Source organism: Myxocyprinus asiaticus, chromosome 5 (genome assembly GCF_019703515.2).
Source record: "Myxocyprinus asiaticus isolate MX2 ecotype Aquarium Trade chromosome 5, UBuf_Myxa_2, whole genome shotgun sequence".
Classification (NCBI taxonomy): Eukaryota; Metazoa; Chordata; class Actinopteri; order Cypriniformes; family Catostomidae; genus Myxocyprinus; species Myxocyprinus asiaticus.
This window is the reverse complement of record NC_059348.1, coordinates 55,752,791-55,768,991: the sequence shown is the minus strand read 5'-3', so window position 1 is coordinate 55,768,991 and position 16,201 is coordinate 55,752,791. Positions and strand designations below refer to the sequence as shown.

The 16,201-nt window shown below is 39.5% G+C and overlaps 1 protein-coding gene across 6 annotated transcripts in view; it reads left to right on the top strand.

Annotated features, from left to right (window-relative positions):
* LOC127441323 (band 4.1-like protein 3) overlaps positions 1-16,201 on the top strand; it is a 73,622-nt gene that overhangs the window by 1,846 nt on the left and 55,575 nt on the right. Inside the window, exon 1 of one of the 6 annotated variants that reach the window (XM_051698600.1) lies at positions 13,968-14,085. The exons of the other annotated variants lie outside the window; for them this stretch is intronic. The gene's annotated coding sequence lies outside the window, so the exon portion shown is untranslated. Of the gene's footprint in view, positions 1-13,967; positions 14,086-16,201 lie in introns of those variants that run through there. 6 annotated transcript variants of the gene reach the window in all.

The window sequence follows — 16,201 nt, the reverse complement described above, 5'->3', positions numbered from 1 at the left end:
CAGTAATGTCCTGACTATACTTTGTGATCAGTTGAATGCCACTTTGGTGAATTAAAGTACCAATTTCCTTCCAAAACAGCTAAATCTGTACATTATTCCAAACTTTTGGCTGCCAGTGTGTATGTGTGTGTGTGTGTGTGTGTATATATATATATATATATATATATCATTTTAGCTGAAAGCAGATATAATGCTGACATTCTGTATATTAGGGATGGGTGAGACCACTTCTTTTCGATCCGTTACCTATAATTTCAAGTCCAATATCGTCGATACCGATACCAATACTTCTATTAAATAGATTTTTTTTGTGATTTCTTGGGATAAATTTGATAATTTAAAATAATTTTTAGTCAAAATTCAAGTCATTTTCTTTTTTCTCCCAATTTGGAATGCCCAATTCCCACTACTTAGGTCCTCGTGGTGGTGCGGTTACTCACCTCAAGTCTCAGTTGCCTCCACTTCTGAGACCGTCAATCCGCGCATCTTATCACGTGACTCGTTGTGCATGACACCACGGAGACTCACAGCATGTGGAGGCTCATGCTACTTTCCGCGATCCACGCACAACTTACCACGCGCCCCATTGAGAGCGAGAACCACTAATCATGACCACGAGGAGGTTACCTCATGTGACTCTACCCTCCCTAGCAACCGGGCCAATTTGGTTGCTTAGGAGTCCTGGCTGGAGTCACTCAGCACGCCCTGGATTCAAACTCACGACTCCAGGTGTGATAGTCAGCATCTTTACTTACTGAGCTACCCAGGCCCCTTTATTTTTTTATTTTTTTTGTGAGCCTAAACAGAAAATTATTAGATTTCTGTTTTGTTTACCCTTACAAAAATTAACCATGGTTTCACTACAGTAACTATAGTTTCACCATGGTATTTATTTAAACCATAGTTACCACACAATTAACCATGGTTACTTCTACAATATTACTGTAGTAAAACCATGGTTAACTATTTATCTTAATTACGTAATAACAGCAGTTACCCACAAACTCATTATAAGAAATGTCACCTTTAGATATGTTGTTATTTTAGTGTGAATTTACTGCAGAAGCTGTTTCTCCTCTACAAGGCCTCTTGAGTCTTGTGACGGTGCAAGTGCATGTCTGCTTGTTTCTTTCAGCATGCATGTTAAGATGAGCGGAAGAAGAAATAGTTCCCATCCTGCACAAGTATTTGCTAAAATAGCTTAAACCTTTTTATACTTTAGGATCGAGTCCGCCCATCCCTACTGTATATGTGAATATATTAAACCAAATGAGAAATATACTGAAATTAAATAGGGATGCACTGATCTGATACCTGGATCGGTATCATTTTTATACAGATCGGGTATCGGTCCGATGAGAACCATCCAAATCCGATACTGTGTTTTAGTCATGGTTGTTACTGTCAAGCTCCAAAAATTACAAAAGATCCATGAAAGCACCATTTAAGTAGTCCATATGACTCGTGCATTTTATTCAAAGTCTCTTGAAGATAAACAATAGCTTTGTGGATCGCAAAAGGCTGTGTTTAAAATTAAATATATAGTATGCATGCAGAGCGGGTTTCAGTTAATGCACACTGCTCTGTTGTCACACACACACACACTACAGACACACAGACCCACACTACACACACACACACACACATACACACGCTACACACACACACACACACACGCTACACACACACACACACACACATACACACGCTACACACACACACACGCTACACACACACACACACTACACACACACACACACACGCCACACACAGACACACACACACACACACACAGCATGCACGAGGCTATCATGATAAGCTTCTGTTTTGAGCTCTCAAATCGGCACGCATTGTGTGAGCACTACATACGGACTACATCCCTGATTTAGATCTTCAATAAATCGGATCGCTTATAACATGCAATGAGAGCGGCACCGGAGGAACATTTCACCAGATTTAGAATAAAAAGCGTATTAAACTACTGTGAACTAGGCTACACAAACACATTCAAAGGACTTCCTGGAGTGTTCCGCCAAAATAAAAGCCCGATGGTTTTAAAGTTAAGAGGGCACGATGGAATATATATTACTATTGTATAATTAAATTCTAAAAGTAAATAAATAATAATAGTTACTGAAGACTTAACTGGGATTAGTGTTTATTTTGCTGGTGCATTATACAGTAAAGTAGGCTAGTTATCAATAAAGTTTTCCTTAATAGGTTACACATTTATATTGAAATAATGTGTAGTTAGAAGTTTCTTTACATATAAAAGAATACCCCCAATCAGTTCCACACTTAATAAACTTATTAAGAAATAAACAGCACTGGTATCGGATCGGTATCAGCCGACTTCAGGTATCAGAATCGGATTGGCACAGAAAAAGTGGCATCGGTGCGTCTCTAAAATGTCTGCAAACAGAAATAGTTTTATCCATTGATTGCAACATTGGTCAACATCTAAAAATGACCAAATATCGGCCAGTTTATCGGCTTGGCTGATACATCAGTCTGTAGTGAATTGATTATAATATATACTTCTTTAATCATGTAAGACTGTGAAGTAACATTTGCCATCATGGAGGATAATTTTGGCTTGGAATACCCACACTGATCATGTTCTCAACGCTCTTTAAAGTGTTGACTGTCAAGTCATTTTTATTTGTATAGCGCTTTTCACAACACACATTGTTTCAAAGCAGCTTTACAGAAGATCATGCATTAACAGAAAATGAAACTATAATATCTATAATGTCTTATAGTCATCATTGTGTAGTTTGATAAAATACGATTGTGAATTGTTTAAAATAAGTAATTAAATAATAATTGGATTTAGACCCCCAGTGAGCAAGCTGAAGGCGACTGTGGCAAGAACACAAAACTCCATAAGATGTTGATTAATGGAGAAAAATAACCTTGAGAGAAACCAGACTCACTGTGTGGGCCAGTTCCCCTCTGACTAAACAACATGAATATAATGACAATATTAGTTATTTATGTGCAGTGCAAGTCATGGTTTAAAATTAGTAAACTAAGTAAGTGTTAAGGGTCAGTGTATAAACAAATATTTTGTATGAACTGTAAGATTAATGACTAATGTCTTTGAAGTTCAACCTGGATTATCTGCAGAAGTTCACATTGATACATTGTTAGTTGGCTGATGAAGGGTTTTGTTGGTAATTAATTGATAGTCTATGTATTCCATTATAAGAGTGTAGTCCATCATTAGACCAAGGTGATGCTGGCAGAGATCAGTGACGTGCATCGCAGGTCATTTCGGTGGGGTCTATCCTAAATACAAGGTTCAGGCAGTGGCATATAAAGTATCCCATGTCTTATGGTTGGAGTTGGCATCAGTTCATCCTCTGAGGTCCATCGTAATAGACTGAAGTGAGGTTTGGTTGGCACCGGCTGCATTTAGTCATCATCACTCAGAGACACGTAGCAGTGGAGTCCGACACCAAGCAGGAATGGTGCTGGATCCGGCCGGTTCTGGTGACCTCGGGATAGGAGTCCCGAGGTTGAGACAGGGAAACAAATAGAATAATATTAGCGTAGATGCCATTCAATTTATTGCAGAGTTATAGATCATGAACACTGTTTCTGGTTCTGGCAGACCTAACTAAAGCAGCCTAATTGTGAGATGATGGATAAATTAGGTGTATGTCTGGCTAAATAGATGAGTCTTTAGTCTAGACTTAAACTCATTGAGTGTGTCTGTATCTCGAACAGTGTTAGGGAGACTATTCCATAGTTTAGGAGCCAAATAGGAAAAGGATCTACCTCCTTTTGTGGATTTTGATATTTTAGGAACTATTAACAGGCCATAATTTTGTGATCGTAATGAACGTGATGGAATATAGTGTGGTAGAAGGTCACTTAAGTACTGTGGAGCTAGACCATTCAAAGCTTTGTACGTAATTAACAGAATTTTAAAATTAATACAAAATTTAACAGGTAGCCAATGTAATGACGAAATGGGGCTGATGTGATTATATTTCTTGGTTCTCGTCAACACTCTGGCTGCTGCGTTTTGAACCAGTTGAAGTTTATTTATTGAACTTGCTGGACATCCTCCCAGTAATGCATTACAATAATCTAATCTTGAGGTCATGAACACATTAATTAGTTTTTCGGCATCAACAACAGAGAGCATGTGTCGTAATTTATCAGTATTTCTGAGGTGGAAGAATGCTGTTCTACAAACATTGGTAATTTGATTTTCAAAGGACAGATTGGTATCAAATATAACACCAAAGTTCTTCGCTGTAGAAGATGATGTAACAGTACATCCATCGAGAGTCAAATTATATTTTAGCGGTTTATTTTTTAGAGGTTTTTGGTCCAATAATTAGTACCTCTGTTTTGTCGGAATTGAGTAGAAGGACATTTCTGGCCATCCAATCTTTGATTTCATTGATACACTCTGCTAATTTGGAGAATTGTGAAATATCATCAGGTTTTGAAGAAATATAAAGTTGGGTATCATCAGCATAACAGTGGAAACTTATTCCACGATTCCTGATAATATCTCCCAGGGGAAGCATATATAAGGAGAAAAGCAGAGGCCCTAAAACTGATCCCTGTGGCACTCCATACTTAACTTTTGTTTGATTTGACAATTCCTCGTTTACACACATAAAGTGGTAGTGGTCTGAATAGGACCTAAACCATTCTAATGCAAGTCCACTAATGCCAATATAATTCTCCAGCCTATTCAGGAGAATTTCATGATCTATCGTGTTGAAGGCAGCACTAAGATCTAAAAGCACTAGAAGAGAAATGCAGCCGCGATCAGATGATAAGAGCAAGTCATTAGTAACTCTGATAAGTGCAGTCTCTGTACTGTGATGGGGCCTAAATCCTGACTGAAATTGTTCATATGTACTATTTCTCTGTAGAAATGAACATAGTTGGGAGGACACAATCTTTTCTAGTATTTTTGACATAAATGGGAGATTTGAAATCGGTCTGTAATCAGCCAGTTCTCTTGGAACAAGCTTTTTCGGTTTGATAACTGCTATTTTAAAGTTTCTTGGGACATGTCCTAAGGATAGCGAGGAGTTAATAATATTAAGAAGAGGTTCTGAGATTACAGGGAATACCTCTTTTAAGAGCTTAGTTGGTATTAGATCTAACATACATGTTGTGGCTTTTGATGTTTTTATATGTTTTGTTAGCTCTTCATGATCTTTGACAGTGAAGGATTAAAGTTGCTCTGACAGGTGCTGTGACAGATGATTGTATAATTCCATTTCTGATTATTTTAGTTTTATCAGTAAAGAAATTCATGAAGTCATTACTATTGTGCTGTGACGGAATATCTAGTTCAGTCGATGCTTTATTCCTAACCAATTTAGCCACAGTAGTGAATAAACACCTAGGATTGTTGTGGTTATTTTCTATGAGTTTGCTAAAATATGCTGACCTGGCAGCTTTTAGTGCCTGTCTGTAGCTACATACACTATCCTTCCATGCACCGCGAAATACCTTTAATTTTGTATTCTTCCATTTGCACTCCATTTTCCGAGCTGCTCTCTTGAGAGCATGAGTGTGATCATTGTACCATGGTGCAGGGCTTTTGTCTTTAATTTTCTTTAATCGAAGGGGGGCGACACTATCAAGAGTGCTAGAGATGACTGTATTTATATTTTCTGTTATTTCATCAAGTTCTTCTAGACTTTGGTGCTTATTAAATGTATGAGATAGATCTGGAAGATTATTAGTGAAGCTATCTTTAGTGGTTGAAAGAATAGTTCTTCCTGAACGATAGTGTGGTGTAGATTGAGTAACATTAGCTGATCGCAGCTTACAAGAGACGAGGTAATGATCGGAGATGTCATCGCTCTGTGGTAGAATTTCTGTAGTATCAACATCAACTCCATATGACAGAATTAAATCTAGTGTATGATTATGGCGATGAGCTGGTCCTGTCACATTTTGTCTGACTCCAAGAAAGTTGAGAATATTGATAAATGCTAATCCCAATGTGTCATTTTCATTATCTATGTGAATTATTGAAGTCACCAACAATTAAAGCTCTATCTACAGTAACTACAAGATCTGATAAAACAAATTTGCAAATTCACCAAGGAAATCAGAATAAGGCTCAGGTTATCAGTATACTGTAGCAAGGGTAAAAGACGACAGAGTTTTTTAAATTTATATCTATATCTGACGGTGTCACATTAAGCATTATTAGTTCAAAAGACTTAAATTTATATCCTGTCCTCTGAGTAACACCAAAAATGTCACTGTAAAGTGTAGCAACACCTCCTCCTCGACTTTTCAGACTGTGTGTCTTTTTAAAGTCGAGGCGTCACGTGTGTTTGAGTCATTTGTGCGTGATTTCTCTGTTTCACTTCAAGATAAATATATTCACACAGTTCAATGAAAAGAGGAAATGCTTCCTCGCTTGTTTTCATTTCTTTATGCTGGTTGTGGAATTGACTTCTGTTGCTTTCTACACAGTAGATTCAGTGCAATTTGACTTTCCGAAATCATTCCAGATATGAGTTTGCTTTGCTCAAATACTGTAGTGTTGCTCCACAGCTGATGAATGGACTGTATCCTCATCCTGTTTTGTGTGTGTTAGTGACTGTCTGCCTCTGACACTAGTGTTTGTTTTCCTGTTTGTTGTCTTGACCTGTGAAAGAGGATATTGATTTCCTGTCGGTTGATGGTATCAGTTTGTCTGGACGGAGGTTTTGTCAGCAAGTGTCTCAAGTATCTGGTGGGCAGTGACAGAGGAACTTTGCTGGCAGTTGTCGAATCGTTCGTTAGCAGGAGTTCCTTGTTGCATTAATAACATTAATGCTTTGAAAAGCACCGTAACACCACAGACTTATTCTGATTAGGCTCGATCTATATGGGTTTTTTAAAGCCAAATCATTTTTTTAAAAATATTTTTCTCCCCAATTTGGAATGCCCAATTCCCAGTGCGCTCTAAGTCCTCGTGGTGGTGTAGTGACTCGCCTCAATCCGGGTGGTGGTGGAGGAATCTCAGTTGCCTCCGCGTCTGAGACCGTCAATCCGTGCATCTTATCACGTGGCTTGTTGAGCGCATTACCGCGGAGATATAGCGCTTGTGGAGGCTTCACGCTATTCTCCGCTGCATCCACGCATAACTCACCACGCGCCCCACCGAGAGCGAGAACCACATTATAGCGACCACAAGGAGGTTACCCCATGTGACTCTACCTTCCCTAGCAACCGGGCCAATTTGGTTGCTTAGGAGACCTGGCTGGAGTCACTCAGCATGCCCTGGATTCGAACTCGTGACTCCAGCCACGGGTAGCCAGCGTCTTTACTCGCTGAGCTACCCAGGCCCCCAGTTATTTATTTATTTAAAGTCGGGAATTTTTCCTGTTTCTTGAAAGTCTGAGTGAGTTATGTATATCTACTGTACATTTGCATTTTGAGAAAACTATCCCTTTAAACTGCCCCCTTTGTTCACCCTATTCTTGAATATTTGGTTATGTCCTTCAACCATTTAAAACAGATATCAAATTTATGTAAGAAATGCTGTCATTGCAAGACGCTGAATTCCTGCCGGGTTGCTGCTGACTCTTGAGTTCTTAAGGGTCAGAGGTCGCGTGGGTGTGGCATTGGCACATTTATCAAGGGGTGGATGATAAGAAGCTGCTCAAAAGTCCAAGTCGTCCATAGTACACACTTTCCTGCAGTTCAGACAGAACGTTGCTGTTTTTCCACTCCGTTCAGCTGAGTTTGCACTGGTAGACTTTGCTCACACATATTCATGCTCATTTTGCACTTTTTTGTGTCCAACTTCCTGAGTGCTGCTCCACGTGAGCATTATGTGAAGCTCAGCAGAAGTCTGCTGCCAAAGGTCTGATAAGACGACTCAGATTGTCCCGTATCACCCGTGTGAATGAGCTCCACACTTCTATTGCCCATATAAAGACATGCCGTTATAGTGGCCGAGCAGTTATCAGAGGGTATTTATAGTGGGTGTGGTACGGCCGACAAACATCATCTTCAAAAAACCCTTTTAGAGTGTCTGGATGTTTCACGTTGAGCATTTGAGCTGGTGCCAATCATGTTTTAGATCACACAATATTATATGCTGTCATAAACAGTTCTGTTCAGATATTGAGCTTAATATTTCATTCCTGTGTAACCTTGATTTGCAGAATTGGATGTAAAACAGGGTTGTTATTTATGAATTGTTACTATAACGCACTATATTTGGATATCTTGGAGGTTCGCTTTAATAATCGGACATTGATGTAAGTGGCTGGAATACTTTTGTGCTTTTACAACTTCTGAAATTGTCTGTCATGCAATAGACATCGCCCCAATCCAAAGATCAAATGCAGCTGTAATGCTTAAATAGTGAGAGTGCTGAAAACCAGAACTCAAACGTGTGACGAATAAATGCTGCAGCGTATTCCAGCATCACAGATACGCCGTGTCATATGATGTGTACTGAAGCTGATGTCATCTAGTTTATATTGATAGTTCACCCAAAAAAGACAATTCTGGGTGAGTGAATAATAGCAGTCATTTTTGACATTGTTCTGTGATCTATTTTTGATAAATGCATTAGAAGTAAACAGTGGTTTTGAATGAACTTCTTAGACTCATGGAGTCCAATATTTTCTAAAGAAATAACCGTGATTATTTCCCAAGAGCTGCAGTAAGAACACAGAATGTGAGGAATCGTCTATGTGTAAATATCTGGCCAATAAAAGGTCTTTTGGCTCTGGTGGAAGGAGTGAACAGCTTGTCTTTTCTCTCTAATAGTGGCGCATTGCCATCCGTTGGCTTGAGTTACAGTGTAAAGTCGGGACAGATTGCTCTACTGTCACCGTTTCACAGTCTTTGTATGCGAGCGAATGTCGTTTTACAAGAACGTGACCTTCTACAACCTCTCAGACATTTACAGTCCCACCCCAAATTCAAGGTTAAGCCGATGTTGCTTTGTTGGGCGGTCGTGATGCTCAAACAAACACAGCAATGTTTTTACAGCACCACAGAGTCACAGTGTTTACACTCTTAAGGAAGTCAAACTACAGATGTGTTACTGTATATTTAACCCTGTATATATTAAGCTAGAATAGGAAAAAGTATGTTGAAATCCAGAAGTTTGTCAAATAAAGTTACAAATCAAACATGGCCTTTTAAGTTGCGTTCACACTGACAGTGATTTAATCGCTCGAGATTGGCAAGTCGTCATTCTGCCTGTTGCTAGGAAGTCTGCACAATTAATCGCAATGAAATCGTGAAATGAGCATGTGCAATTTCTGAACCACAGCAACTGATGCTTAATTCGCCATTGTGATTGTTGCACATCTTGTACACTGACAAGATCAGAATGCAAAATCACAGTGTATATATATATATATATATATATCATTGGGCTAGCCACTGTGTCTGGTGGGCAAAAACAGTTCAGTCTCATCCAGGGTGACCCAATGTCCCAATAAAATCGAGACAAAAGCCGTGTCAGATGCCTTGTTCCATTAGTCTAAGCTATAGTTTGTTTACTGTAAATAAGTGCTTTAAAGGGACAGTTCACCCAAAAATGAAAATTCTCTCATCATTTACTCACCCTCATGCCATCCCAGATGTGTATGACTTTCTTTCTTCTGCTGAACACAAATGAAGATGTTTAGAAGAATATTTCAGCTCTGTAGGTCCATACAATGCAAGTGAATAGTGACCAGAACTTTGAAGCTCCAAAAAGCACACAAAGGCAGCATAAAAGTAATCAATTTGACTCCAGTGGATTAATCCATGTCTTCAGAAGTAAAGCACTAGGTATGTGTAAGAAATAGATCAATATTTAAAACCTGTTTACAAAAGAGGAGCATAGAGAATCATACATAGATGCCTCATTCGGCTGGTTAGAATATGTCAACGGTAAACAAGGAGTGCTGTTTGAATCGGTTTGAATGGAGGAGATGTCTCAGACCGAGCTCCTTGCTCAGACCCCTGCATAAACTGCTTTTGTATGGAAACAGTATTGTGGTCCATAGAAACAGCTGCTAATAAGGGATCTATGTATGAATATCTCTGCAGAGGAGGCTTACATGCTTATGTCACATGATAGGCAGTTTGAACTCCACCCTCGTCGACGTACAAACCTCAAGCTGGCCGGAAGCTAACATTTTTAGTAAAAAAAAAAGTTTTAAATATCAATCTATTTCTTACACACCCCTTGCGTTTCGCTTCAGAAGACATTCATTAGACCACTGGAGTCGTATGGATTACTTTTATGCTACCTTTATGTGCTTTATGGAGCTTCAAAGCTCTGGTCACCATTCACTTGCATTGTATGGACCTACAGAGCTGAAATATTCTTCTAAAAATCTTCATTTGTGTTCAGCACAAGAAAGAAAGTCATACACATCCGGGATGGCATGAGGGTACCCCATGTGACTCTACCCTCCCTAGCAACCGGGCCAATTTGGTTGCTTAGGAGACCTGACTGGAGTCACTCAACATGCCCTGGATTTGAACTCGCGACTCCAGGGGTGATAGTCAGCGTCAGTACTCGCTGAGCTACACAGGCCCCACTAAAAAACTACTTTTAAACATTAAACGTGTGGAATTGTCAGATCAGCTGATGTCCAATTCTGACTAGTGACACCTTTTGTCGACGTTTCTCTTTTAGATACGGCAATTCAGCAGTTTGCTGGGGCAGTGAGCACTTTTTCAGTGCTAGCAGATTTTCTGCCACTGGAAGACACTTAAAAGTTTGCTTTGTTTGCATTTTTCCTCTTCACAATGATATAGTTAAAACATATACCAGCAAGGGCTAACTGCATGTTAACCAGCCAAACCCTGACACCCCATGTATTAAGGACATTTACCAGCATGTCCAGACCAGTGTCTAAAAACCTCATTAACATGCAGTCACTCATGCAACCAGCAGGAATCAACAATTAAACTCTCCGCTCACAAGTGACGTTTGCTTCAGTCAGACAGTGACTGATGTCTCACTCTAGGTGAAGGTTACAGTCAAACAAACATGACGATGTCACTTTGTTCGTCACATTTAAGAAATATAGAGCCATTTAACAGCGTTTCTTCAGGACATTTCTCTTTAACTGTTTTTGTGATTATTTATTTGATTTAGTTACAGTAGTGATGTGATTTGAACAAACCACTAACCCTAAGTAGTAGACTTAACCCTGTATCTTCATCGAGATTTACTTGGGCAAAAGCACCAACTCACGTTTTCTATTGTATCGATTTTATGCAAGTTGCATGTTGAGTTTAGTTTGTTCTTATTTTGGCATGCAGCAAACTGATCCTGCATGTGTGTTTGCTCAAAGGTGTCTGTTTAAGAAAACTATGAAATGCAAAGAAGTGTGTGTCTTCAAGTTTAGCATTTTAATACTTGGCCAAATCTGTAGCAGATTAAGTTCAATGCCTTGTTCAAACAGCTCCACCCAGGGTGCCTCCATCTGATGCGGGCAAAGTATAGACACCATGATGAACGCTTGAGTGTGCCGTAAAGGAAAGCGCTCTATGGAGTGGTCAAATGCAGACGAGATCTGTCATTAGAGGCACATACATACCGTCTAGCATTACTCCATATGAGCTGAGGGTTGTGTGGTTACTTCGTAAAGAACGTTTAAAATAGCAATAGTGAAAAAAACCCTCAAATCAGGACTTAAAAACAGTCACTTTGTGTGTATGTGTGTGTGTATTTATTTATGTGTGTATATATACAGTATATGTATGTATGTGATTTCCACTATGTGTGTGTGTGTGTGTGATAAATGTAATTTAAGATTTATCTTATATAATTTATTTATTTGAGACCTTCAAAATCAATAATTTTAAGTACTCATTTTTATATATACAGTAACTAGCTAATACTTTGTTTTATGACTGTTTGGAAAGCACCTTGAGCTATTTTATTTGTTTAAAGGGACAGTTCACCCAAAAAATGAAAATTCTCTCATTATTTACTCACCCTCATGATATCCCAGGTGTGTTTGACTTTCTATCTTCACAAGAACACATTTGAGGACAAATAGAAAAATATCTCAGTTCAGTTGTAGATACAAGTGCATGGAGATTTCTCTTTAGAAGCTCCAAAAATCACAGATAGTCAGTATAAACGTCATCCATAAGATTCCAGTGGTTAAATGAATGTCTTCTAAAGCGACACGATCACTTTTGGTGCGAAAAAGATCAATATTATGCACTTTTTAACTCTAAATCATGCTACCGGTAAGCTTCACAAGAGGGTGGAGATCACACGGTCTCTCGAGTGACGTATTCACATTGGCATGTTACAGACATAATCTCACATTCTCCTCTCGGTCGAGACATCCAGGATAAGCACACAAACGCACCACTGTGAGTAAAGAAACAGATAATAACAGATCTAAACCAAAAACAATGAAGCTTCTGTTTCAGTGTTCCTCCTCCTCACTTGTAAACAGCGCTGCTCTTCCGGCTGTGACACACGTGCGTCAGTTCTCACGTGCCAACTCGATTACGTTAAACGAACACACTACTGCAGAACGGAAGCAATTTGTTATAGTTAAAAAGTACTTAAATATTGATCTTTTTTGCACCAAACGCGATCGTGTCGCTGTAGAAGCAGCTAAATAATTTTCTCCCCTTTTCTTCCCAATTTGGAATGCCCAATTCCCAGTGCGGTGGCGTAGTGACTCGCCTCAATCCGGGTGGTGGAGGACGAATCTCAGTTGCCTCCGCGTCTGAGACCGTCAATCCATGCATCTTATCACGTGGCTTGTTGAGTGCGTTACCGTGGAGACGTAGCGCGTGTGGAGGCTTCACTCTATTCTCCGCGACATCCACGCACAACTCGCCACACGCCCCACTGAGAGCGAGAACCACATTATAGTGACCACAAGGAGGTTACCCCATGTGACTCTACCCTCCCTAGCAACCGGGCCAATTTGGTTGCTTAGGAGACCTGGCTGGAGTCACTCAGCACGCCCTGGATTCGAACTCGCGACTCCAGGGGTGATAGCCAGCGTCAATACTTGCTGAGCTACCCAGGCCCCCGAAGACATTAATTTAATTACTTTTACTGACTGTTTGTGATTTTTGGAGCTTCAAAAGAGAAATTTCCATTCACTTGCATTTTAAGGACCTACTGAGCTGAGATATTTTCCTATTTGTCTTCAAATGTGTTCTTGTGAAGAAAGAAAGTCATGCATACCTGGGATATCATGAGGGTGAGTAAATAATGAGAACATTTTCATTTTGGGTGAACAGTCCATTTAAAAGGTACTCCTCAAATACTTACAATAAGGTTGTATTTGCTAACATTAAAACATGCATTTGGTATCAAGAACTTACCATGAACAATATATTTTTTATATAATATATATATATTTTTTTACCTTGATACATTTTGTGACCAGATAAAAGCAAAATTTCCTTAAGGGGTGCTTTTAGCCTCATTGCACCCTATACATTATTTGGGAGAGCAGGGCTGGTTGTCACATTTTTACTCCAATTAATATATTTCAGGCTTTATTATTGACATCAATTTCTGCACAAACTATTTCACCCTTACTGCCCAGGAAAAGAGAGAGCCTACACTTCACTGAACACATGTTGACCATTATAACGGGGCATGTTGTCACAATAGGAACCTGCCATTATAAAGACATATCCCTTAGGCTTCTCAGCAAAACTGTAAACCGTTATTATGAAGCTTTTGTAATTACAACATGTAAAACATACAAAACTTTTTTTTATTCATCATTCAACATAGGCTATGTATAGTGTAGATGTATAGCGGATAGATATACAGGTATAGTGTAATCTACAGCATGTATACCACCGTACCTTTGTAAATATGTTACATTCCCTCATACGTCATAGCTGATTATTTGAAATGATTTGTGATGTCATCTGTTGCGTCCAGTGCATTTGTAAGGTGACGCGCGTTTGAATTCTCCCTCCGCGGCGCGCGCGTTGGCTGGCATTCAGCCTCCGCCTCATGACGCGTGTTTCACTCTATCCCGTGATCTCGCTGGATGAGAGCGGAGGCTCCACTGTGCCGTGCCCGCTGTCAGTTGCTCCGCGCCCGGGGAGAGATATCCTACCGCCGCAGCATGTCCGGTACTGTCCACGCGTTTATAGTGTTTGATCGTGTACAGGGTTTATTAACGCATATTTACGAATAGAAATACTGCTATTTTACTTAAAATCCTTGACTAAGATCTCTGTATCCTCCTGGATGATATTTCCGTTTCAAAATAAATCTGTTTGTTTGTATCAGTGTATCAGCGCGTATCAAGACGCGTTGGGATAAAGGAGAAATATCTGCGCAGAAAACATCAAATGCGTTCAACAATAGTTCAGAATATGAATAGAGTGAAGCCACTGTTTTCTGTACAGTTATTTTCTAGGCAGACAATCATTTAGCGCGATGGTTGTACTGTAAAACGTAAAATAGCCAAGTGTGTTATCTAAAGACATGCATGCAAAACTGAAGCTCAAGCTTTACATTTCAGTCCAAACATATTTGACCCTGGAGACATGTTTTCCATTGAGCATAAACACATCTGTCTGTAAGTGCTACCCAGTAATATTAATTTGGGGTTTTCTTATATGCTAATTCCACTCGCAAAAAATTAAGAATGCTTTCGTTGTAATCAACAAAACTGCAAGCTCTGTGTCTATTTCCACACACTTTTTAGTGTAGACCAATAAGTTGATTCAGCGTTGTGCACTTGTAGTCTAGACGGCTTCGTTGATTCGATTTCCACACACTTTCAGTGTAGACCGATTAGTTGATTCAACGTTGCGCACTTGTAGTCTAGACGGCTTCGTTGATTCGATTTCCGCACACTTTGTAGTGTAGACCGATTAGTTGATTCAACGTTGTGCACTTGTAGTCTAGACGGCTTCGTTGATTCGATTTCCGCACACTTTGTAGTGTAGACCGATTAGTTGATTCAACGTTGCGCACTTGTAGTCTAGACGGCTTCGTTGATTCGAATTTGCTTGCTTGCATTATATGCAACTTCGTTGTTTTGACGTTGCATACTGGAATTAAACAGCTTCATAGATTCGACCGCGCTTGCAGTGTAGGCAGTTTGCTGATTCATCATTGCACACTTTAGAGTGACAACATAGTTGATTCGATTTCCGCACACTTTTTAGTGTAGACCAATTAGTTGATTCGACGTCGCACACTTGCAGTGTATGTTGCTTCGTTGTTTTTATTGTTGCATACTTCAGTTAAACAGCTTCATATGTTCAAGCGCGCGCTTGCAGTATAGGCAGTTTGCTGATTCAACACTGCACACTTTAGTGTGACAACTTAGTTGATTCGATTTCTGCAAAAAATTTTGTGTAGACCAATTCGTTAATTCAACATCACGCACTTGTAGTCTAGACAGCTTCGTTGATTCGATTTCTGCACACTTTTTAGTGTAGACCGATTAGTTGATTCGATGTTGTGCACTTATAGTCTAGACAGCTTCGTTGATTCGATTTCCACACACTTTTTAGTGTAGACCAATTAGTTGATTCGACGTTGCGCACTTATAGTCTAGACAGCTTCGTTGATTCGATTTCCACACACTTTTTAGTGTAGACCAATTAGTTGATTCGACGTTGCGCACTTGTAGTCTAGACAGCTTCGTTGATTCGATTTCCACACACTTTTTAGTGTAGACCAATTAGTTGATTCGACGTTGCGCACTTGTAGTCTAGACAGCTTCGTTGATTCGATTTCCACACACTTTTTAGTGTAGACCGATTTAGTTGATCGACGTTGCGCATTTATAGTCTAGACAGCTTCGTTGATTTGAATTTGCTTGCTTGCAGTGTATGCAGCTTCGTTGTTTTGACGTTGCATACTGGAATTAAACAGCATCATAGATTCGACCGTGCTTGCAGTATAGGCAGTTTGCTGATTCAACATAGTTGATTCGATTTCCGCAAATGTATTTGTGTAGACCGATTAATTCATTCGACGTCACGCACTTGTAGTCTAGACAGTTTCTTTGATTCAGTTTCTGCAAAAACTTTTTTTATAGACCAATTAGTTAATTCGACATCACGCACTTGTTGTCTAGACAGCTTCGTTGATTCGATTTCCGCACACTTTGTAGTGTAGACCGATTAGTTGATTCAACGTTGCGCATTTATAGTCTAGACAGCTTCGTTGATTCGATTTCCGCACACATTTTAGTGTAGACCAATTAGTTAATTCGACATCACGCAC